Raw genomic sequence first — 26,045 nt, 5'->3', positions numbered from 1 at the left:
AAAACATTTTCTGCATTACTTATAATATAATACTAGCAGCTGATTTCCATACCTCACGAGCCAATTCAATTTGTGTCTTGGGGTTGTACAGTTATATTACATTTAACAAGTATTTAGGATTACGTCCTAGAATAACAGTGGTTATTTAAATACATGTGCATTAATTTTAAATAACCTTTGAAAAAAACAAAATTGGAAGTTTTATATACATAAATTCAGAAATTCTGTCAATAATAATAAACTTTGATACCATATGCATTGACTCCGGGGGGGGGGGGAATAAAAGAAAACTTCACAGCTCATATGTATTTTGCAGACCATCACTAATTTATATTATCTCAGACACATTTTTAATGCTGCCATTTATATTCATTTACCAGTCACCTTAACATTTCAATTCATTTTAGTTTTTGCACCAATCAGATTTTATCCTAATTTCTCCCGATTTTATCCTAATTTCTTTAACATCAATTAATAAAACAGAAGTTAAATAAAATACATACAGATATTTATTTAATACAAAAACTTAACATGTAATAATGTAATATGTAAATATTTCTAGATTTTTTTAATTAAAACTGCATTTAAAATATGTATACTTTTATTATTATTTAATGATTTATTTTGAATAGATATAATATTCAGTTTCAACCGCAATTTTTTTGACACAGTAATTATGAATGAAACATCTAAACTTAGTTTTTTTTTTTTTTTTGCTGAATGATTGTTAACTGTGGATACATTAATCATACTTATCTTACAAATGCAACATCAATTACCTAACCCGACTGGAATTAGGATGAATTCAAACAATCAATTTTCCTTTTTAGAAAATGAGTATAGCAAGCAAATATCATTTTTCTTTGATATTACATTACAAGTTTCACTAGAACAAAAACTGTTAAGTAAAATTTAGCAAAATGAGTTAGTGAGGAGAATTACTCTTTACTGCAGGATCATTTTTCTACGAAGAAAAAAAAAATCTCTCGATGCAAAATTTTATTCCAACATAAGTTAATTTTATAATCAGAAAATTAAATCGGTGCTTTTTATAAATGGTCTAAAATGAAATTTCAGTAAAGAACAGCAACAAAATAAACATCTGGAAAGAATTACGATTTTTAAAACGTGCAACTGCACTAATCTATTTTATTCACCAAAATACATAAACACTTTGGAAACATGAGACAGAAGCTTAAGTTTAAATAAATTATATTACCCGAGTTTCTTCACACATTCATTCACACAAATAAATAACAACACTACTAAATTTATATACAATGTCTCATTGCATGTCTTCTCATAGATGATTTTTGGGCAAAACGTCTCCCACAATATGGACAGCTATGAGGTCGCTCTCCAGTATGGGTCAACATATGATCACGTAAGCGTCCTTTCACTGATGTACTATATGAACAATAGGGACAATGTACAAATTGCTTTGTTCCTCTTACTTTCACTGCATCAACAACTAACATGAATTCATTACCTAAAATAATGAAATAATGTTACATTTTTATATCAAAAAACTATAATCCAAAATAATCAAACAACTTCTAAAGTTAATATTATTGTTAGTTATTAACAAATAGTACGCAGCCTTAATCAATAAATAATTTTCAACTTGGAATCAATAGACTTTAAATAATGCCATAAACTATACATATAAAACTAAGGATTATACTCTCACCATAAAATAAAATATGTAAATATTGTAAAATCTTAATTATTTCATATTCCCTTCTTTATAAAACAGCAGGAAAACATAATTCACTCTAAAATGATCATCATTATTATTATTTCCTTTATGTCCATCATTAATATTGTATTATATAAAGGATAAAGTAATAAAATAGCATATTATTAAGAGTATAATTAAACAGCAACAAATATTTTAGTAATAATGATAATACATTGTTATTAATAAAATGTACATTTAAATTAATTTATACTATTAACACTAAAAAAAAACTGCGATTAATTGAATAATGTAGTGAGAAATAAATCAGATAAGTTAGTACTTTTTTGGCATAGTAACTTATTGAACTTTATAAGCTACGTAGTATCACTTCCTGTAATATTCACCACAACATATTATTTCTCTATTGCACAATATTTATATAATGATATACTTAAGTTATATCATCATCAAGCCACAAAACTGCAACTACTAAAATACAGCTGCAAAACAAATCCCATTACTTTGCATTCTTATTGCTGACATAAGACACTGTACATGATGAAGTTGTAAGCAGTTATACTACATATATTTGATAGTGTATATGACAATGTAACTATATTTTAAAAAATACCTTTCAGTAACATGGGCATAAAAAAGTAAAATTGCAAACTGATTTCAATATCCATTAATTATGTCAATCTTTCAATACATATAGTTTGTAATACCATATAACTATTCTATTACAATAACTATTCTAATTGGTTATTTTGCATTATCATACTCCTATACACACTCATATATGCAGGACAACTGACACTATATTATACACTTCAAGCTCGTTATAATGATCTGTTCTGTCATCAGGAAAAAGGATGCTAGAAGAATTACACAGATCATGGCAAAGAACGGAAGCTAGCTGCTTAAGAGCTAGCTTCTGTTGTTAAGAGTTCTGCAAAGAACATTTTAAGGGAAACTGGTTGATATTCAAACACACAAGTAAAACTATGAGAAAAACTATATATAGTAGCCTATATTCAGTAGGATTTGAGCCTGGGTCAAACTGTCAGTGGTTTTCATCACTCAATTGCTGATGGCCTGGACGCTATAAGGAATAGTTATGATAAAAATGAATTTAATATTAGGTAGAGACTTTTTGTAGTGGTTGTTGCCAATGGAATAGTACTATAATGAGCATATACAATATATACACATGTATACATATTAGCATTATAACATATACATATAATTTAGTACTTAGATATATATAATCCTGTAAACCATGAGACTGTCATCAAGCACTGATTATAGATATGTATGACTTAACAGCACAGCACACTCGTAACATCTGTGCTTTCTTTTAGCATAAGCCTTGATAGATTCTTGATAAGCCACCTTTTGTTTTCATAAACAAGGATATATATAAATTAACTATTATTGCTGTATTTTTCCTTGCATTTTGAAAGAAATGATTAAAATTTGGCACCTGCCTCTGATAGAACATTAATTTTTTTTTTTTTTTTTTTTTTTTTTTTTTTTTTTTTTTTAAGTTATGGGATCATAACATGCAAAAATAAAATTTATTCATGGAAATGATATTATCAGTTGAATATGGCCAACAAAATGTTAACAGACTGGAACAATTTCCTGTGGGAAGTTTGTACTCAAAGTGTTTTAAACGCTGCTTGTGGTAAAATCATAGGACCTAACAAAATAGTATAAATCAACGACAGCCCTTTTTATAAAGCCCAAAAAATGAATCAGGTCAAATGCTGATTGTTTACTAAATAAAGAGACATCAGCTCCTTCAGAATTCCACATGAATTATTGGTGCAATTTCCATGTTTTGATTGTAGTCAGCTTTCATGGTTGCCAGGATAACATGCAAGTACCCATAATTTTATACATAAAATATAAACATGAATTTCATTTGAAAGATAAGGTAATAAATAAATCTAATTTTTTATTAATCTTTTAATGAGTAATTAGCCTTTTATAGCAAGTTTTTGAACAAATATTTTTTTCATTCATTTAATTCCCTAAAAAATCACAGCCATTTATTTTTAACAATGGCTTTCCCATTTACATAAAAAATGCAAAGCTACTCTTTTATTTTTCAATACTGTTTCAGGTTAACAAATTAAAAAAAAAAAAAAAAAAAAAAAAAAAAAAGAATTTTAATCCTGTGCTTTTAAAACTAAGAATAATTTATAAACATATGAAAATGTCATATTTAATGTATATTTGAAAAGAAGAATAAATTTCAAATCTTAAAACCTAAAATTCATGAACACCAAGCACTTTATTTTGATTTAAACCGATCATATGAAATACTTAACATATTACATACATTTTTGAGTACATTTCTACAATATAATAAATAACTATGTATTTTCCAACATAAATAAATACAAGCTAATCAGGGAATAAAAGATATAAATTAACTAGAGGACAACTAAATATGAGAATCCTTCATATTTACCTGATGTAAGAAAATATATATGTAGAAGTTAAAATATAACTTTGTATAATTTAAATACGCATATACTACATGAAGGTTTTAAGATAATTACACCAAAAATGTCAAAGAATCAGTTTTATTTTTAAGGAAAAACAAGTACAATTATATATCTTTTAAAAAGCAATTTTAAAATTCATAAAATATAATATATAAGAATATGTTTTCATAAATAACAATAAATTACTAATTATTTATTAATATTATAAGCTAATAGCAGTTTTTCAAAATACTTCAACTGAGCAGAAATACAAGTATATTCATAAACCGAATATGTAAGAATGCAATAAATTTCAATTTTATACACATTTTTTAAATATAAAATGAATATTATAGCACCAATTTCATGAGAAAGCATACAAAATAATGAAAAGCACCAACAAAACTTACATTTACACAAATTAAAAAATAATAGAAAATTCAGAGTTCAGAACTAGCATACTTTATTTTTGCTGGATTCAATAAAAAACGCAACATAAATTGAAGTCATATCCATACAGATATTAAAATGAATTTTAATCACAAATACTTTATTTTCACAACATATACTTAGACTCGGATAAAAGAACATATTTTACAAATTTTTACATACCTAGAATTTACAGAATGGTTTAATTTCAGAAAGCATCAATGTTAAAATATTCAAGAAGTGACATTTTATTTGCACTCGCATTAATATACCTATATGCATGCGCTTACATATCAACATAATGAAATCTTCAATTTAGGGAAAAAATAAGCTTAAAAATATTTTCTTAATAGGTATCAAACATATACATATTGATTCAATCCTCAGCTAGGAATTAATTTTACTCAAATTTTAACACATATTAACAAATTAGAACATTGTTTCACTTTCTACAAATGGAAAATATACTTTAAACATGTTGGCAACTGACGTCGATTCCCCTAGCGCATGCGCATGATAAGCAAGTTCTCTGCTGCGTAATACTTATACTTAGTAGGCAGTTAGCCAAAGTCAATGGTGAGTAATGCATGTAAGCGAGAAGGGCTAAGCACTGTGTAATATCATGTTTCTACTCTGCTGTTCAACGTCTTCGTAGTTTAAATAAATGTTTGTTATGTACATAGAAGCCGTCATTTTATTCTTCAAAACACATGCAGCACAATTGAATATATCTAGCAAAAAGTGAGCCCAAAATGCTCATTAAAATACATTTTAATTAAAAAATTTTAATTTAAACATAAAAAATAAAATAACATTAAAATTAAAAAAAAAATTAATAAAAATGTAATTCTATTTGAAATATCTATAATTTATCTCAATGGCTGATTTCAGAATTTTCTTTATGTTCAGTAACTTACTGAAATTACATTAGCCCTTATTTTTTGCCTGTAATAAGTATTATTTTTAAAGACAACAACAAAAAAGAATCTGAAAGTTTTCAGATTTTATATTACGCACAAATGGGCACTTTTTTCATTTACAGGCACAAAAATACTTAAAAACAACATATCTTTAGAATTTTCAATAGACAGTCTCGCATGCTGGAGATAAAAATGTTTTATTCCCTACAGTGTGGCCATCGCTAGCTTTGAAATCATTGAGTTTTTTAATCAAAAAAATTTTTAAAAGGTTTACAAAATATGAAATAGATAGTAAAATAAATTCGAATTTCCAAGTGCTCATAATCGGGTGCTACGTTAATCAAAATTTGATGGCTCTAAATACCATTGTTTTTTCACAGTACAAGAAACAAACATATGTGCATGCAGATTCTTTAATATTTAATTTCTTTAAATATAATACAGGGCAGTAATATTTGGTGGCAACAATTTGAAAAGTGATTGAGGCTTTTATGCAAAATCTGTTTTGAGACTAATAGCCCTCCTTGGCTAGCAAATGGAGAGAATGAGGTAAATTTATGAACCTCACAAGATTGATGATTTTTTCACTATTAATTGAATACACATTCACCAAAAATAAAAATAAAAAAATATTAAATATTTTCCATTTTTGATTAAGCCTTCGGCAATTGCAAGATTAAGCAATTCTTTCTTCCCAAACATGTGTGATATCTGTCAGTCGTAAATTTGTAATGCGAGCTGTGCACATTTGCATGCACTGCAGGGCATAACTCGAATGTGAGTTAATCATGAATTTTTTTGATTGTGAATCAAACCAAAACTAAAAATGTTTTTTGCTCCCCCCTCCTCGCACACAAATGAAAAAAAGCAATTAAAGAGATAATTATGCTTATTAAGTAACATTAGCTGATAAGTTCAGAACAAGAACATTAATGATGAAATTTTAAATCAAAGAGAAGATCATGCTGTTGATCAAAACAACATTTACATAAATACTACTTGGTTTAATAATAACATTACATAAATAATACTTTAGTTTCGCTTAAGGAGAAAAATATGCAAAATTTTGACGAGAAAATCCTTAAATTTTAAAACAAATTACTACAAAGCAAATGCTTGGAAAAATTTTTTAAAAAAAAAATTTTGGATATATTTTTATCCTTTTTATCTTAACTTTCATTTCGTGTCAAAAAAAAAAAAAAAAAAAAAAAAAAAAAAACACTTTAGTTTTATTTAAAAGGCAAAAAGAAATAAACAGAAGGTATCATGAATTTTAATAAAGGACATGCTGTTTAAAACTGAAATCAGGTAAAAAAAATTAATAATGTTTAGGAATTAAGTAAGTTTGCTATATTATTTGTGTATTAACTTCACTGAATATTGCACAGCATATAAAAAAAATGACAAGCACATTATAGAGAAAGGTAAAATCTTGAAATGACAGCCGAATGGAGCGATGAAGTTGATTAGATTTCATTAATTTCATTAGCACATGAAGACCATATGAACGAACAACAATAAATGAACTAGCAACCATTATTGCCACGCACAATCAAGTGAAAGTTTCTTTTTTGGACCCTCGCAATATAAAACAGAAATATGAGCTTTGCAAAAACGATAAAAATTGGAACTCTGTCAGCTTTAAGGATTGGAGTTGAAATCTTTAAAATTAACGACTGTTACTGTAGTCCCAATTCAGTTTTGTTTGATTTACAAAACTGTATTATAATAAACATCTAAATACAATCAGTTTGTCAATTATATTATTCAAATATACATTTATCTTAGAGCCAAGAAAGGTTCTTACTCTAGTACAAATGATGCCGATACCGGCACAATTAACATTGCAAAGATTTCATTGATAAAATTTTGACTATTGCTGATGTTTATACATGGCTTTATTTTATGTACAGATCATTTTCTAGCTGAAAGGGAAAATAAACAATAATCAATTCCAATATTTCATAGTATGGACATGCTAATGATCATTCTAAGGCTAAAATTTTTTAAATTTTATTAAATAAAATTTCAGAAAAATTACTCTTCACTTAAAAAGCTCACAAATTCAGACTTACTGTAAGAACCACACCTTTCACATTTATGTTTGAAAATATTATAATTTCGCAACACAATTTAGCTGATTTCACATTTTTCAATACACTTTCTTTTAGGAGAAAACTCCTTTTATTAGCAGACATAGCCTTTTTGATTGAAACAAACTAAAAAATGTTAGTTTAATTCTATTGCATCCATTCAAAATTTTATAATTTTGCAATTTATATCACTCTGAAGAATAGGAAATATCCATGGACAATTCTACCTATATTTTCTTCTCTTATTTAGAATTTCCAAGTTTATGCACTTTTACCCATTTGTGATATTAGCAGATTAATCACTATCTCTGAGTGGCAAGCTTTGTTTTTTGAAGAAATTTTTGCAATTTACTAATAGACTAAAATTTATTTTATTACTGTACTTTGTAGGTATTTTCTTTTTCTAATTTAAATGAATATTCCTTCTAGATCATCGCCGAAGTTTGAAATCTCTAAGCTTGTTCTAATAAAAGTGAGAATTTTCATCATGAATAGATACTAGAGCACACTGAAGTTGCTAAATTTAACCTTACATATCCCTCCCTTTTTTTCCCCAGAGAAAGTTCAAAAGCTACATGTCTACTTAATTATATTTTTTAAAAGCATCTCAATTTCATTTTCAGCCACGCTTCAGATTTCTAGAAAAGTTTCTTAGTCTTATAGATAGAATAAATTGTCATATGGAACTCTGAAAGAACAAGCCAGCCTTAAATTAAATACATAGTACAATGTACATCTTGAAGGAAAAAAGTGTCCATAGCATAATGAGAAATAATAGCAAATAGTACTAAATTTTTGGTACTTTTCCGTTTTGCCGGCGCAAGCGATAAAGTCGCCAATAATGGTACAACCGATGCCAAACGGAATATTCTTGCTGGTAACCTTTTACGCCACATTTTCAAAACAAGTTGCAGCTTTTTCTTATCAGATTGTTTCTTTCAATACTGGCATATAATTACATAGAATTTTTATCAGATAGTTCAGTTTTATGTTTAAGGCCATTTTCGCTAATTAAGTCAATTAGGATGCAATCACAGCGCTTACCCGAAGCCGAAAATATAGAAAAGATAAAGTCGAGGGTTAAATTCATCAATTCTAATGAAATGCATTAGCGAAGTAAAGTACTGCACTTTTACATAATTTATGAGTAAGCTATTCGTACGAATTGAAATACTTCTTGCATTTAAACTTGTGTTCCAAATTAAGATTTAACTAAAAATTAATGTAGATAATTACTGAAAGCATTACATTTTTGTAGTTTACGTGAGATGAGAATGCTTGGGGTCACGTGATATGAATCAGGATGTTGAACCATGAAAGCATAGTAAATCCTTAAATTAATGTCTTTTTACAAATTTATTGTCTTTATTTATTGGCTTTTTATAAAATTTTAAGCGATATTAAAATGTTTATGCCTTCAAAAAAAGAATTCTTAGAACTAAAATTTTTTAAATATTTTTTATGTGTATACTGTATGATGCCGCCAATAAAGTCTGCTTGGCGAGATTTGCGCCGGCGAAACGGAAAAGTACCAAATTTTTTAGTAAACAATGAATACATCTACTTGAAGCTGTCAAGTGACAATATTCAATTTACTCATTCTCTTGCAATGTGAGGAGCAACGAGAGAAAGAAGACATTTTTGGACATCTTTTGTTGACTAATGCAATACATTCCAGAGGTGATTGCAATTGCATTTCAAAAATCCTGAAAACTACTACTATGTATGACACATATACATGTGTAACACATACATATACATTAAATGTGATGCAGAAGTAAGCAAGTGCAAACAACTGCAAAATTAGCACCAAAAACATAACCAAATTTTTTTTTTTTTTAAAAAAAGCTTTAAATCACTTTTTTGAGCAGACTGAGTTTAAAAACCAAATTGCCAATACAAACAATCCAACTCATATATTACTTATATATGTACATTTTATATACACCTCTTTTAGAGTAAATTTAATTCCTTTCATAATGGATAATAATAACCTTTCCTAGAATTCCCAATATTTTCAGCCTCCACAAGAATAAAAATTTATCAGGAAGCTGATTTAAAGTATCATGGGCATTAATCTTCAAAATGTGCTCAAATGTTTAACAATAGGTAGTTTGATGTAATACAGCACAAAAAGATAAAAGACTGAGCTTCCATGAGTTACTAGACAATAAGTCTGACTTCTTGCTTGAACTTGACATGGACTAAAAGTTTTGAATTTATGTATTGGTTGGTTTTGAGAATATAAGAAAATCCAAAGTTTAAGCTATATCCAGACCAAAATCAACCCTGACATTCATTAGCAAACATTGTTTTCTTATGGTGGCAAACAGGCAAAAACAAAAAAGAATGTGGCAATACATACATTGTTGCCATCAAGCTGGGTTCAAGTGGATGGTCCAGTTTTCATAGAAATTCTGAAATTATGATGAAATAAAATAAATTTGAAAAAATATTTTATAAGTAGTATACTTTAAAGGATAATAAATATGACTTCACTTATCCCAAGGTCACTCATAACAAAAAATGCATTTTTAAATTTCTAACCTGAAAGTATTATTCTAAAGTGAATGTGACAATTTCAGCTTTTAAGTATTCTAATTATTCACAGAAAGTCCACAAGTTCTGGATAGGTATATACTATATACAGTCAAAAGTCGTTAATCCGGACTCGTCGGGACTTCGGTGATTCCGGATTATAGATCCTCAGTTTAAACCTGGTAAGATGGCATGCAGAAATTATAAAATTAAACATATGAAACCATAATTTATGAAATAAAGAACGATTATGATCTAAAAGGTATCAAAATTTACAAAAAAAAAGCTTAATATTTATTTGTTTACTTTATTAAACATTTCTTTCAAGGTAAGTTCTTTACGTTGCTTCGTTTTTTATGTGATAATACATTCTCTTTAATTCTATCAACAGACATAATTTCTTGTTCATTTACAAAGTTCCGCTGTTCAAGTCCTATAATTGCCGTGTCCAGAATACTGACTGATTTGTCAATCGAAATTTTTTCGTTTTCAATAAACTCTGTTACTTTCTTTGCTATCGGAAGCGAATTATAATGATGAGGAATTTGATTTAAATCATATCAAAGGCGGAATATATCGAGATGAAATACTACATTTAATAAGGCATTATAAGCCAAATAAAATAAAAACATCTGCCCTGAAGATAAGAATAGTGCTGACAGATCAACTTCCAATTCATTAAGCGCCCTGGCGTTAAAAATAAACAAAGTTTAGATAAACAAACATTAAAGTTTAGATAAACAAAGAATATGCCTTTATCCATTTTTTGCAGCAATTCCACTTTTTGTTTAATGGACTTCGAAACATACTTTTGCTCTGTAGATCCTTTACATATTAGTAAATATATATCAGAAATTCTATTTGACATAATTGAAAGTTCAAGCTTACTTTTATAAAATTGTTCTAACAGTCTGCAAAAAATAATAAGCCGAATCCAATTCGAAGATTAAGGAACAACGCAATCTGCAACATTAACTGAATTAGATAATTTTAGCTTAGCTTATACTGTTCATTATACATTAAACCCACATTTGTAAACGTATTTTGCGCATGCACACACGCATATTCGCAGCCGTAAAGGTCTTACAAACTTTCTGCGCATGCGCAGAAAGTTTGTAGCTTTGAGGTCCGGATTATAGATCATTCTGGATTATGGGTGTCCAAATTAACGGCTTTTGACTGTATATTATACACAATAAATTAAACAAAATAAATAACTGAAGATGTAAAATTCATAATTTTAGTCTTATTTCTAAAATTGGTTTCAACCTGTTGTTTTACTTAGATAATTATAGTTTTTTACTGATGAATTTTTTTCCAAAAGCAGACAAAGCAGTTTATTATTTTTAAAATTAATTTAATGTTTTAAATACATAAAATTATCTAATAAAAATATAATAATTATAAATAAATATAATAATTAAAAATATTTATTTTCTACTCGCTTTTAAAGAAAAACATAAATCTTTCATTTTTCTAAAGATCTTTACTTTTAAATGTCTGCGTGACCAATTTTGAAAAGGTAGCAACACTGAGTGCACAGCTCATTTTGTTTTAGATTCCTGACTCTACAATCAATGATTCAATATACAATTTGAAATTAAACTCTGTTAATGATTTTACTACATGAATGAGTTAAAAAATATTTCTCCCAGTTTAAAATTTATAGGCATGCATTGGGATATGGCCCTGGAAATGAACTGTTTTTATATCTTTCTTTAATTATCCTTTTTGTTATTTCTGTTTTCTAAATGCAGTAATTTTCTTTTTATGAGCTGACAGCCACAATTTCTAAAATGTGCATAAGCACTAGATTCATACTTGTGCAGATTTTCAGTCTCCTACTGTAGGTGCAAAAATTTTATTTAAAAGAAAATATCAAAACAAATAAAAGTTATAAAATGTATATTGTGAACATGCTTGCATATAAGACAAATATATAAGACAATATAACATGGTATACTTTGATTTTCATCAGTTTAAAATGCCTTTAATGCTTTCAACCCTTAATCTCTTTTCATATACTATATCATTAGAACTTTGCCTAAATTGATTCCATATATTAATAACAGATAACTGTCTTCAATTATTTTTTATTGTTTCCTATAAACAGCAATATTTTAAAATATATTTTATTTTTGTATTGTTTGCTAAACTATTTTCATTTTTCTTGTTCTTTTATCAGCATTCAATTATATTCTTGCTTGGACTTTGCATAAACTATAAGTTTTAAATTTGTGTATTGGTTTTGAGAATGCAAGAAAATCCAAAATTTAGTTTTTTTTCCAGACCACAATAATCCCTGACATTCATGAGCACACACTGTTTTTTATGGTGGCAAAGAGGCAAAAACAAAAAAGATGTGGCAACAGTACCAATCCAAATCGCCCACAAACAAATTAAAATTGACCGCACTTTTTTACAGCCACATGTCCTGTATTGATAATATATACCGCATATATGCGAGTATAAGTCGACACACCCCCTTCGACATAAAAAATTTGTAGAAAATAAGAAACTCGCGTACAAGTCGACCCCCCACTTCCGAAATCGATCGAGAAACTTCGGAAAAAGTTTTTTAAGTACTACATTTATTCAAAATCATTTGAGAAAAAAAAGTAAATATACGATAAAAAGAACCTTGGTAAATAAAGAAAATCAAAATCCTTCAACGTCCGAATCGAAACTTACTCTAGTTAAAGTACTGTTGCGTGCGTACGGGTTCGTTATGAAATGAATGCACAAGTCCGATGAAAAATGAACAAAAATTTATTATTATCACAACAAAAATGCTTAAATTTTCTCAAATTATTATGCAGTATTACAATATCTCACAGTAATTATCTTTTAACTACTCAAATGTCCAATAGAACGTAATTCAAAACAGCTAAAGAACGCTAATCCGCGAATTCGCTACAATCAACAACAGTAGTTTTCTAAACAACAAACTAAGCAACTGCTACTAACTGAGATGTTTTCCTCCTTTTATAAGATTTTAAAATCACGCGCTAGAATTTTCCAGCACTTTCTCGAAATCAAAAAGAGATATTTATTTATTTAATGCACACGCTCTTGTATTTTTAATTTTTCCGGCTTAGCTTTCTTTTAATATTCGTCACGCACTGCACTGCGCGAGAAATAAAACCATTTAATTTATAATTGAACTAACATTAGCTTTTTAAATACCAAATTCGTAACACTGCCCCCTTCCCAAGGACTGCACGTCCCGGGCAGTACAATCCCTGGACAGGAAGCTAAACTTACAACTGTGGCATAAATGCATTAATAAAGCATTACATTACAATAATAAACAACATGAACAATAAATGCAATAAATAAAACAAATCAAATACAAAATGCAAATCAAATACTAAATACAAATCAAATACACATTTAAAAACATAAAGGACCATGGTCTGATACTATTTACAATTATTTACATTATGTACTATGGCCATAGTAATGAGCTAATCTGTCATAAGAGTTCGAAGACTCACGGATCCGAACCACGACGTCATTCGTGTTCAGCACTGTATATGGACCATCCGAAGGTGACTGTAATTTAGGACTCGGTCCTTTTCGTTGAATCGGGTTCCACAACCACACCTTGTCTCCTTTGTTGGATCTATGTCTAGTAGCTCGCGTGTCGTGTCTGGTCTTCACTTTCTCCGTCGCCAAGTTGACTCGCTTTCGTGCAGAACGGTGCATCCCCTCAAATCGGGCCTGGACATTTTGGATATGTTCCTCAGGCGATGAAGGCGCATCCGTAGGGCGACCAAACAGGCGGTCACAAGGTAGACGAAGGTCTCGACCGAAGAGCTTCTGAGATGGAGAATAGCTGGTAGTCTTGCGTTTCTTTTCGACCCTAGCATGAATTCGGCGGCTTCCCGAGCTGGGTCTTTCGGACAAGGCGTCGGCATTTCCAAGTGAGGATCTCTTCTTAGGATGGATAGTCATGTCACCAGATGCTGAAAGCAGTTTGTTGTTTTTGAAGTCTAAGGAAAAATTGTATTTCCTTAAAAAGTCCAATCCGAGTATGCATGGATCTGTGATATCAGCCACATATGCCGTGTGATGGTAGGCGGCACTTCCAAACGTGATGTTCACGTTTAACTTCCCAGTTATGTCGATCTTGTCACCAGACGCAGTCTGAAGGGTAACACAGGATGGCGTCCAAATAAGTTTATCTTTAAGCTGTTCAGCTAAATCTTTCCTAATGATGGTAACATTAGCTCCTGTGTCAATGATCATATTGCAAGGAACTCCATCGATATTTCCATTGATGGACAGTCCGTTATTGTTGCCACTCACTATAGAGATCTTAAGCGCTTTAAAACAGGGTTTCTCATTATCTGGCAACCTCCGTTCCTTGATATGGTCACTAATTTGTTTACTGCGTTGTTGCTGGGAAATGGTCTTATTTCTCGGGATGTTCTGCAATTTCTTCGTATGTGGCCTTCAACTCCGCAGTTCTAGCATTTTAGAATTAGTTTCTTTTCACTTATGTTCCGTCTCAAGCCACTGACTTGTCTGGTAAAATCATCTGCTTTATATTCCGTACCCTGGGGTGTTCTGCAATTCCGTCTTAGGTGACCTTCACTACCACATCTCCAACACCTTAGAGCCACTTTCTTCTCCCTCCTACTCCGTATCAAATCGTCGACTTGTCTGGCTAAATCATCTAAACGAGCCATCAGTTGATCCACTGGCTCATGGACTCGCACAGCTCTAACTGGGTAGCGATCTCTACTAGTTGCTTGCTGGGCTGCCTCGAACTTCATGGCGTACAGCAGAGCGCTTTTTATGTCCTTTACATCTGCCATTCGAAGAGCTTTCTGTATTTCAGGATCCCGGATGCCGTCGATGAAATATTGCAGCGACAGGATTTCTCGTTTCTGTCGGGCACTCCGAAAAGGCGTGATGTGACAGCCTTTCAACATCCGTGGCGAGCTCCTGAAGTGTTTCGGTAGGCTTCTGTTGACGAGATTTTAATTGGAGCCTGCTGTAGTCTTTTAAACACTTCTCCCCAAAGCGCAACTCCAAGGCGCCGGACAGAGCTTCGAAATCTAACCTTTTGTTTTCGGGAAGAGTCTGAAGGATATCTGCTGCGTCTGCTCTCAGAGAAGCGGCGAGATGACAGGCCTTAGCTTGGGAATCCCATCCATTCGCATCTGCCACGATAGAAAATTGTGTCTTATACACTTGCCAGGAGGTCTTCCCATCATATGTAGATAGTTTCAGAACGGAACGAGCAGGCATCGATAAAAATTTGAAACCTTCAGAATTGTTTCCTACCATCGCTATGCACTTCTTTAGGCTGCCAACTTCTTTGACGACGGCAGCAGAAACCCTATCATCAATTTGTTGTTTGACGGCAGAAACTCTTTCTTCAATTTGTTGTTGGAAGGCCGAAACTCTTCCTTCGACTCGTTGCTCCACAGCCGACACTCACCTTTCCATATCTTCTATTTCACCTTTGACAGAAGAAACCTTTTCTTCAATTTGCCCGACTTTATTTTCGACAGCTCCTATTTTGTCTTCTATAGCCTCAAATTTACTTTCTACTACACAGGTTATTTCTCTTTTCATTTCGTCTTGACCTGCTTCAATCTTTTCTTGTACAGCTTTTATGTCTTCTTTAAAAGTTACTTGACCAGCTTCCAACTTTTCGTGAACGGCTTCCATTTCCTTTTTAATGGATCTCATCTCTCCTTTAACGGAATCTTGGCCCAATTTCATTTCTTCCTTAACGGATTCCTGGCCCAATTTCATTTCTTCCTTAACGGAGTTGACGGCCCCTTCCATCTTTTCTTGGAAAGCAGCAAATGCAGTCATCATTTGCTTGAATTGTTCTTCCATCGCTCTTGTTATTGGCATTCAAACCCCACCGCTGCCACCAAAAATTGTTGCGTGCATACGGGTTCGTTATGAAATGAATGCACAAGTCCGATGAAAAATGAACAAAAATTTATTATTATCACAACAAAAATGCTTAAATTTTCTCAAATTATCATGCAGTATTACAATATCTCACAGTAGTTATCTTTTAACTACTCAAATGTCCAATAGAACGTAATTCAAAACAGCTAAAGAACGCTAATCCGCGAATTCGCTACAATCAACAACAGTAGTTTCTAAACAACAACAAACTAAGCAACTGCTACTAACTGAGATGTTTTCCTCCTTTTATAAGATTTTAAAATCACGCGCTAGAATTTTCCAGCACTTTCTTGAAATCAAAAAGAGATAATTTTTAATAAATAAAATTTAATGCACGCGCTCTTGTATTTTTAATTTTTCCGGCTTAGCTTTCTTATAATATTCGTCACGCGCTGCACTGCGCGAGAAATAAAACCATTTAATTTATAAATGAACTAACATTAGCTTTTTAAATACCAAATTCGTAACAGTACGAAACTCTGTGATTAGTTCCTCACATAATTTAAGTCATGAAATTACTTCAAGTAAGTGACTTATTTGATAAGTCATCCAATTTGAGTGCGGGAAGAAAACAACTGCATTATATAAAGAAATTTTTGAACTTCCGATTCTTTTAATTTTTTATGGCCCCGCGTATAAGTCGACCCCGCACTTTGAAGTCTCTTTTTTGTCCAAAATATCTCGACTTATACGCGAGTATATGTGGTAAACTTTTTTATAAAATTAAACAGAGCCTAAACAAAGCAAATAACAATTGCTAGTGTTACTCAAATGAAGTCTAAAGGCATCGTAGAAGGCTACTTATACTATACAGATGACGAAGATAATGAAATAGAAACAAAACTCTTAAATGTTCTATATGTTTCTAACCTCGAAGGAGGATTAATATCCATACAAAAAAGTCACAAACAAGGGATTTACAGTTGAATTTAAAGAAGATATTTGCAAAATAAAAAAATAAAAAATAAAAAACACACACAGAAGATAATCTCACGTAAGACAAACAAACCAGAGGGGGGGGGGGAACCAAACAGCAATTGCAAAATGAAGTGACAACAGCATAGATCTTTGACATAGAAAACTACAACAAAAAAATAATAAAGGAATAAAGAGGCTGAAGAATGATGACCTTCCAACTGCAATAAGAAGCTGACAGAGAAACTGAAAAAGAATGTATATGTTGCATCAAAAGCAAAATATCCCCAAGCTAAACAATTACAGAGCAAAATCAATTCTGGATTTGATACATTCAGACATTATGGAAACTGATCTTCACATCACTAAGGAGGAAAGAAATACAGTCAAAAGTCTTTAATCCAGACGTCCATAATCCAGAATGATCTATAATCCGGACCTCAAAGCTACAAACTTTCTGCGCATGCGTCAACGCATAATGCGTTAACACATGCACGTAATACTTTTACGCATGAGCGTTTAATGTATAACGGACGGTATAAGCTAAGCTAAAATTATCTAATTCAGTTAATGTTGCAGATTGCATTGTTCCTTAATCTTCTAATTGGATCTGGCTTATTATTTTTTGCATACTGTTAGAGCAATTTTATAAAAGTAAGCTTGAACTTTCAATTACTTCAAACAGAATTTCCGATTTTGGAGCTGCCAAAGGATCTACAAAGCGAAAGCATGTTTGTATGTCCATCAAACAAAAAGTGGAATTGCTGCAAAAAATGGATAAAGGCATATCCTTTGTTTCTCTAACCATTCCGAAATCTGTTTATCAATTTCACGCTGCTCTAGGGGGGAAGACGTCGTGGCGCACAATGAACTGGAAGTTGATCTGTCAGCACTATCCTTATCTTCACGGCAGATGGTTTAATTTTATTCGGCTTATAATTCCTTACTAAATGTTATATTTCATCTCGATGTACTCCGTCTTTGATACGATTTAAATCGAATTCCCCGTCATTATAAATATCACGAATACACATCAAATAGTTTTCTGGTTGAAATTTTCTAATTTTGACTATGCTTTACGCATGTGCACGTTGAAAGAAATGTTTAATAAAGTAAACAAATAAATATTAAGTTTTTTTTTTGTAAATTTTGATGCCCTTAAGATCATAATTGCTCTTTAGTTCATAAATTACGGTTTCATATTTTTAATTTTATAATTTCTGCATGCCATCTTACCAGATTTAAACTGATGATCTATAATCCGGAAAAATCAATAATCTGGAATCGGCGAAGTCCCCACAAGCCCGGATTAAAGACTTTTGACTGTACTTCATAACGTTCATCAACAAATATTTGAGATAAACTAGTCTACTTGCTAACTACAAAAGATGAAGCTCTCTCCAAGTTAAAGCAATTTATAACCATGACAAAGAACAAAGTTTGAAAGAAGCCAAAGTCTTAATCGAACAGGCAATGAAGGAGACTATATAAACAAAGAAATTTAAGAAAAGAAGAGAGAACTGAATATCAAACCTCCATAGCATATTAACCATTAGCAGAAGAAAGAAAAATCCATACATAATGAAAATGACAAAATGTGAGAGAATTTTGAGGTGAAGCCATAACGATAGTGGCCCATCTGCAGAATAGACTACCATCAAGATCAATTAAAAAAAACTTCGTATGAGCTCTGGAATAGTAAACCGAACGTAAGCCAAATCAGGGTTTTCGGCAGCACAGTTTATTGCCTATTTCCAAAGCAGAAAAAAAATAAACTGGATGAAAGAGTAGAAAAAAGGAATTCTCGGTTGGATACAGTGACCATGTTAAAGAATATAGAATTTATATGCCCCATATAAACAACACTGTCATCAAAAGAAATGTAATACAGTCAAAAGTCGTTAATTCGGACACCCATAATCCGGACCTCAAAGCTACAAACTTTCTGCGCACGTGCGTAAGACCTTTACGGCTGCGAATGTTTGTGCGCATGCGCAAAATACGTTTACGAGTGTGCGTTTAATGTATAACGGACGGTTTAAGCTAAGCTAAAATTATCTAATTATCTAGTTCAGTTAATGTTGCAGATTGCATTGTTCCTTAATCTTCGAATTGGATCCGGCTTATTATTTTTTGCAAACTGTTAGAGCAGTTTTATGAAAGTAAGCTTGAACTTTCGATTATGTCAAATAGAATTTCTGATATATATTTACTAATATGTAAAGGATTTATAAAGCAAAAGTATATTTCGAAGTTCATTAAACGAAAAGTGGAATTGCTGCAAAAAATGGATAAAGGCATATCCTTTGTTTATCTAAACTTTAACGTTTGTTTATCTAAACTTTGTTTATCTTTAACGCCGCGGTGGGCGCGCTATCAATTGGAAGTTGATCTGTCAGCACTATCCTTATCTTCAGGACAGATGTTTTTATTTTATTTGGCTTATAATGCCTTACTAAATGTAGTATTTCATCTCGATGTACTCCATCTTTCATATGATTTAATTCAAATTCCTCGTCGTTATAATTCGCTTCCGATAGCGAAGAAAGTGACAGAGGTTATTGAAAACGAAAAATTTTCGATTGACAAATTAGTCGGTAGACACAGCAATTATAGGACTTGAATAGCGGAACTTTGTAACTGAACAAGAAATTATGTCTGTTTATAGAATTAAAAAGAATGTATTATCACGTAAAAAACAAAGCAACTTAAACAACTTACATTGAAAGAAATGTTTAATAAAGTAAACAAATAAATATTAAGCTTTTTTTTGTAAATTTTGATACCCTTTAGATCATAATTGATCTTTATTTCATAAATTATGGTTTCATATTTTTAATGGTTGATCTTTACAATATGGTAACTGGTAGTTTGGCGACATTTTGGAGGCGATAAAGGTTACTACCTGGGACTTTGGTAATAATGTGAGCAGTACTCAGTTCCAATTACGCATTATTTTGCGTGAGGGAAATGAGAGATCATGGGATATGTCATGTGATATTAATGGACGAATTACGGTTCTTTAATCGGAAAAGGGGGGAAATCGGGAAAAAATGTGGAAATTTTGTATTTAGCTTTATTCTGTGTTGTGTGAAACAGTGTTGTGTAATTTTTGGATCTCATGGCCCTAAGTAAAGTGAATTCGAGATGAGTATTTAGGCATTGTGATAAAGAGAAGTTTACTAATTCAGAAGTCAAACAACAAAAATCAGCGTTATACCTACAAAATTTTCACAGGACTAGTTTCGATGGTTTTACCGAACCATCATCTTCAGCTGCAAAACCGCAAATGAACAAGATAGGAAATAATGATTAGATAAGATAAGAAAGCCTGAACAAGAATAAGCAAGTGGCGCCATCTGTTGGCGAAACCAGAACTAAAACATAATTTCTCTAAAAGACGAAGGCAAATTTGGATTGGAATTAGGATCGTTAACTAAAACAGAAAGATTTTTATGAATGTGAAATGCCTCTAGAAAATCTATAATGTTATATTTCATCTCGATGTTTAATATTTTCTAGAGGCATTTCACATTCATAAAAATCTTTCTGTTCTAGTTAACGATCCTAATTCCAATCCAAATTTGCCTTCGGCTTTTAGAGAAAATATGTTTTAGTTCTGGTTTCGCCAACAGATGGCGCCACTTGCTTATTCTTGTTCAGGCTTTCTTATCTTATCTAATCATTATTTCCTATCTTGTTCATTTGCGGTTTTGCAGCTGAAGATGATGGTTCGGTAAAACCATCGAAACTAGTCCTGTGAAAATTTTGTAGGTATAACGCTGATTTTTGTTGTTTGACTTCTGAATTAGTGTTTATTCGGCGTGTTATTGTGTCTTAAAAGAGAAGTTTGCTTTTTATTTAGCGGAGGAAGTATGGAGGAAAAATTCGCAGAAAAAATCTTTCAATAATTTTATTGAATGAATTAGAAAAGTGTATCCGCCACGTAATCAAGATTCTGAAGAAGACTAGGTAAGTTAGTATTTTTAATTATTTGAGGATATTATTTTTATGCATTGTTCTAAATGTAAGGTGGAAAGGAATTTGGTATTATTGGGAAAATTGTTATTAGCAATGATTTAGTTTAAAGTAATTAGGATTGTAAGGTAATTTTTATTAATTTAATGTATGTGCTCATGTATATTTTAAGTAGTGTTTTTGAATTTAATTATATTTTAATGAAATGATAGTTATTTTGTGAATTTTATGTTTGTAGGAATTTGGTATACGTTTAAGTTGAAATAAATGTGCATGGAAATAATTTAAATATTTGATACTAAGTATTTGTAATACTTGCGGTATGAATTCGTTGGTGACGTGTATAATGTAATAGATGATTTAGAGGTAAAAGTTTTTGGATATTTTATATGTGGAAATGTTCATATTTGTAAAGGGTAAATATTTTTTCGCGATCAGGTAATTCCATATATGTTCTTTTTACCGGGTTTAAAGATTGAGAAAATTGTCATGTATTTTCGTGAAATTTTTCTAATTTATGAGAAAAAAGCAGTGTACATGGATATAGTGAAGAGTGTGCACAATGCCATTTTTGCGCAATTCTGGGATGTTTTTTTAAGTAAAAATAAGTCGGCGTGTACATGGTTTATGTGTATGTGTTATTTTGAAAAACGCGTAAGGAGTATGGTATTGTGCACTTTTCCCCCAATTTTGCAGTGAATATTTGTCATGATTAAGCAGTTTTGTTTGATAAAATTTCTAGCATAAGTGTAATTCGGGTAGTAGATTGTTGGAAGAAGTGTTTAGTAGATAAGAAGAAAAGAAACATGTCTTTACTTCGTGAAGACAAAATGGCGGCGGGGAAAAAAAAATAGAGGGTTGCTGTAGGAGAGTTGGTTGCCAAATTTTCGCCAAAAAATTGCCAAGTTACCATAATGTAAAGATCAACCTTTTTAATTTTATAATTTCTGCATGCCATCTTACCAGATTTAAACCGATGATCTATAATCCGGAATCGACGAAGTCCCGACGAGTCCGGATTAACGACTTTTGACTGTATTTGATGAAAATAAAAAGGAAGCAATAGGTTGTTAATTAACAGATCAGAATGAGGAAATGCCACATATAAACAAAGCTGTCATCGAAAGAAGCATCATATTCAATGAAAATAAAAAGGAAGCAATAGCTTATCAATTAACTGATCAGAATGAGGAAAATGCAATGGCCTTTTAAAGAAAATGAATCAAGAGAATCATGTCTAGATGCTTCAACAGAATTAGGAACTGAAACACAAGAAATTCCCCTACTGCTAAGAAGATCCCAAAGACAATTAAGGGGACCCCATCAAAAAGATTGTCCTGCATGGCAAAGAATGAAAAAATTAAAATTTCTAGAATGTGGCAAGAACTGCAAACCTTTCCAACCAAAGAAAAGGAATTGTGGTTGAAATCTACAAATAAAGAAATGGAATCATTAAAGAGAAATAAAACATAGGAACTACTTGATCTTCCAGAAGGAAAGAAAGCAAATGGAAATAAATGGACATTCAAAACAAAATCCTTCGCTTCAGGAAATGTTATTCGATATACATCTTGTCTAGTAGCTAAAGGATATTATCAGAAATGTGTGCATGACTATGATGAAACATTTGCACAGTCACAATTAGAAATATATTGTGCATGTAAACCATTTTGACATTAAAAACAACTTTTCTACATGCAGACCTGAAAGAAGAAACATACATGAAGAAACCAGAAGGTTACGTCTCATTAAGAGAAGTAAACAAAGTCTGTAAATTAAACAAAAGTATTTGACTAAAATAAGCAATCAGAAAATGGAATCATGAAATAGCTTAAATCCTGTGCACAGAAATATATACAGTACAAAGTCCATAATCCAGACCTCAAAGCCACAAACTTACATATGCGCTTTTCATGCGCGCGTCCACTATGCATGCGCATAAAGCGTTTACCCACGCGCACTTCCGATAGTGAAGAAAATGATAGAGAGGTTATTGAAAACTAAAAAATTTCAATTCATAAGTTAGTCGGTATTCTCAAGACAGCAATTACAGGACTTGAACAGTGGAACTTTGTACCTGAACAAGAAATTATGTCTGTTTATAGAATTAAAGAAAAATTATTAGCACAAAAAAAACGAAGCAACTTAAACAAGTTACATTGAAAGAAATGTTTAATATTTTAAACAAAAAAATATTAAGCTTTTTTTTTTTTTTTTTTTTTTTTTGTAAATTTTTAAAACCCTTTAGATCATAATTGCTCTTTATATCATAAATTACGGTTTCATATTTTTAATTATATAATTTCTGCATGCCATCTTACCAAATTTAAATTGATGATCTATAATCCGAAAAAAACCCTAATACAGAATCGCCGAAGTCCCAATGAGTCCGGATTACGGACTTATTATTCTTAATAATATATTATTAAGAATAATAAGTCCTGGAATCCTTCTGGAAGATCAAGTAGTTGATCTGGAAGATCAAGTAGTACTGCAGTTCCAAACAAAGTGAAGAACTAAGCGATTGTTGAGATCCAGACACTACTATTAATTCTCAATGGGATTACCAAGAGATGCAGCATTAATGATGAAATTATGAGATGTTCCACACAGCAACAGAGTTCAACAGGTTCCGAATCAATAGATACTACCACTTGCAATGAAGGAGGCCTTAGTTAAATTTGATAGTATTTTTCTGATTATCATGTTTTTCTTATAATTTTTTTTTTCTTTTAATTTTAAAGTTTTTGAAGCTTGAGGGCATCACTTTTGAGGTTTGCCCACAGCAGCAAAAATGCTAGAGCCGGGCATCTCAGCAGTTTTACCATGCAGCTGCTGATGGGCCTCGGCTGGTATAAAGAATAGTGCATACATTGTTTATGTACATACATGCAGCTCATAGGAAATTTTAACCTCATAGCATAGCCCTTCAGTTTTGTACACCTGGTCATATTAATGCAAGCTTCTGATGTCAATAAAGTGAAATTTTCGTAAAATAGCAGTTTCAGAGACATCTTTCCCAGAAAAATACCAGAAAACTGATAATTAAATATGATTAATTGTAACTTGATTTTGCTGTATATAATCTTCAATCTTACCAGATATGCCAGATTTAAAGAATCCCATAATATACTTTCTTTAAAGAAAACTGGCAAAATCAATAACTCGGCATTAAATTAAACTAAAATGTAAAGTTGCAAGCACTTCATCACCAATTCAGGAAATCTTATGAGCCAAAATGCATATGTAGCTGTTAAAATCAATTGAGATGTAACATGTAGGGAGGTATAACAACACAAGGCAAGATAGCTTGATTCAATTAGTGATTCAATCTTGGAAGCACCTAAAATATTTTCAATACAGTGATATGTTAAAAATGCTTTTTTTTCCAACTTACTAATATTTTAAGAATAATCTAATTGAAATACCTTAATAAAATCTAATATCAAAAACCATTTTAAAACATATTATATTATATTATCATATTTACAGAAAAGCTCATATATTTCAAAAATACATTCTGATGACATAACATCTAAACACATTTTATGAGGAAGAAGTGTTTCTGTTTTATTCTTCATAAAACAATTTCATTAATAATTATTATTACATATAACACTTACGGCTCTTGCATTTTTAAACATATACAGTTAACTGAATAAGATTAAGCATGTTTTATATAAAAACTGATAATTAAATGACAGTTTACTTTTATGCCTTGGTAAGACAGTTCTTTCATCAATGGAAGCAACATTTAAACTTTATATTACATATCCCATATCTAAATGCAATACATATTTCATATAAAAGCAATAAACATAAAAGAACAAAGCCTGATATCAAAAAATCTCATTCGCATGAATAATTACAAAATATTATTTTCTGCTTAATAACAGCACTAAAAACATACAGTACACTGCTCATGAACAGTTTTTTTGTAATATAGCATTCATGTACGGAATTAATTCACTGACGAAACCTACCACACTTTAAAAAAAATGCAAAACAACTGGCAAGACAATTTTACATATTCTTGGAAACTTATTGCCTTAATTCTATGAATCTTTGCTTCCATAAATAATTAATTAACAGATAAATACATGCGTATAATAAACAATTAACTAAGTTTACCGGTTTCAGAAAATCTAATCTTGCAAATATGTTAATTAATGGAATGCCAAATTACGAAAATTACTTTGACGAAAAAGCAGTAGGAGATCACGATATACTTCAAACAGCAGATTTTACAGAATAACAATACTTATTCCTTCTGATTAAAATATGCCACCCAAAAGTACAGTGGAAGTGATTAGCAACGTTTCAGAAAATTCCACTGATTTAAAAATGTTCACCTCTTAAGAAAGCCCATTCACAAAAAGACCATTCAAATCAGCTTACTCTGATTGTGTGAACATCATGTACAATTCAAACTATTTTATTACAAGCTTTACGTTATGAAGTATAAATATAATATGCAAAATAGTTTTTCACATTACATACAGTGCCATAATATCAAAACAAAAAGAAAATAATAGTTATTATGAGTATAACTCGATTTAACTTTAATGGCTTTAACGAGCAATTCGTAATTCAGAACTTTGATATTATAGACATTATTGATATTCATTTCATATTAAAAACACGGGTTTTCTAACTATAAATAAGCTTAAATACGTTGTACTTCGATAAAACTGATAATTCCTCCAAAAAAACAAAAACTTTTCAAACTGTCAAGTCTGCAAATATGCCGAATGCCGATGCCAGAAAATTTTCAATAACTGATCGCTTAATCTAATAAAATTTATGCATTTAGTAATGATCGAGAGATGGCGCTGGCTGCATAGTCTCCTGCGAGTTTTTTTTTTTTTTTTTTTTTTTTTTCAAATTGACCAAAAAAGAAAGATATTCAAACTATACATCATTTCAAAAATATGAAATAAAATATAGGGAAATTACATTCTGATAATTACAGGTTACAGTCTAGCACTTGAAGAATTTACCATTAAAGTTAAAAAAAAAAAAAAAAAAAAAAGAAAGTAAGTTACATACAGAGATC

General features: G+C 30.9%; 1 long non-coding RNA gene across 1 annotated transcript; it reads right to left on the bottom strand.

Moving 5' to 3' along the window:
* Nucleotides 1–1,118: 1,118 nt before the first annotated feature.
* LOC118201827 (uncharacterized) lies at nucleotides 1,119–25,776 on the bottom strand. Its single transcript, XR_015039429.1, has 4 exons — nucleotides 25,671–25,776; nucleotides 9,984–10,035; nucleotides 7,333–7,450; nucleotides 1,119–1,489 (listed from the first exon to the last, which is right to left on the bottom strand). It is a non-coding gene; the product is annotated as an uncharacterized LOC118201827 (long non-coding RNA).
* Between the last annotated feature and the right edge of the window lie 269 nt (nucleotides 25,777–26,045).

The sequence above is a fragment of the Stegodyphus dumicola genome, chromosome 2, assembly GCF_044657685.1.
Source record: "Stegodyphus dumicola isolate Sdum_Otavi_A_Nest chromosome 2, ASM4465768v1".
Classification (NCBI taxonomy): domain Eukaryota; kingdom Metazoa; phylum Arthropoda; class Arachnida; order Araneae; family Eresidae; genus Stegodyphus; species Stegodyphus dumicola.
This window is presented reverse-complemented; position numbering and strand designations above follow the sequence as displayed.